Source organism: Palaemon carinicauda, chromosome 19 (genome assembly GCF_036898095.1).
Source record: "Palaemon carinicauda isolate YSFRI2023 chromosome 19, ASM3689809v2, whole genome shotgun sequence".
Lineage (NCBI taxonomy): Eukaryota > Metazoa > Arthropoda > Malacostraca > Decapoda > Palaemonidae > Palaemon > Palaemon carinicauda.
This window is the reverse complement of record NC_090743.1, coordinates 2,538,339-2,539,636: the sequence shown is the minus strand read 5'-3', so window position 1 is coordinate 2,539,636 and position 1,298 is coordinate 2,538,339.

The window sequence follows — 1,298 nt, the reverse complement described above, 5'->3', positions numbered from 1 at the left end:
AAAATAAATATCTCCTATATAAACTATAAAAACTTTAACCAAACAAGACAGAAAAGCGTGCCCGAGTGTACCCTCAAGCAAGAGTTACAACTCAAAGAGCTATAGAAAGAATAATAATTGGAATAACACTAAGAGACAGAAAAAGATCAACCTGGATACGAAAGAACACTAAAGTAGAGGGTATGCTAGCAACATGCAAGAAAAAGAAATGGACATGGGCAGGCCAACGATAATGACAGATGACAGATGTACATAAAGAAAAACATTATCGGTCCTTAGAGGTTGCAAAAGAAGCAGGAGAAGGACGAGAGGACGATAGATTGACAAACTAAGAAAGATTGCGGATGTGGACTGGCATAGAAAGACCATAGACAGATACTAGTGGAAGGACATGTCTGAGGTCTTTTCCCATGAGTGGACTAGTTACGGCTGAAGAGGATGATAATGATGATGATGCTATATATATATATATATATATATATATATATATATATATATATACATATATATATATGTATATATATATATATGTATATATATATATATATATACACATATATATACAAACATATATATATATACATATATATACAAATAAGCCATATATTTTTGATACATTATTATCAGGACGTGTCTATACAAGTTTGCCGGACCAGGGTTCGACTCCCGACCGGTCACAAGCTCTTGCCTTTGTGTGCTTTCGCCTAGGGCTCTGATCCCGAGGTCGTTAAGAGAACCCAGACATTAATGTATCAAAAATATATGGCTTATTTGAATATGAAAAACACGTCTTAATGTGCAAAATTTATATATATATATATATATATATATATATATATATATATATATATGTAATATATATTATATATATATATATATATATATATATATATATATATATATATATATGTGTGTGTGTGTGTGTGTGTGTGTATGTGTGTGTGTGTGATTATATTAAGTATGTTTGTATGCACCCACATACATATATATATATATTTTTGTGCATTTCTGATATGATTAAGCATTGAATTTCTTTGGTAACATCTTTTTGCAGCCTCAATTCTTATAATAAGCTTAAGCAAAATGAAATAAAAGATCAACCTACTCCATATATCATAAGAATATGAAGATGATATGGACACAAGTCATCTATTGAATGGTCTTTGACTCACACAAGAAAGAACAATAAGAATAATATGGGATAGGAAATATGAAAACGGCAGGAGCTCTGATACCTTGTGTGGGAAGAAGGAACTGTGACACCAGAAGAATAATTCAAGGAAAAAGAAATAAATCCA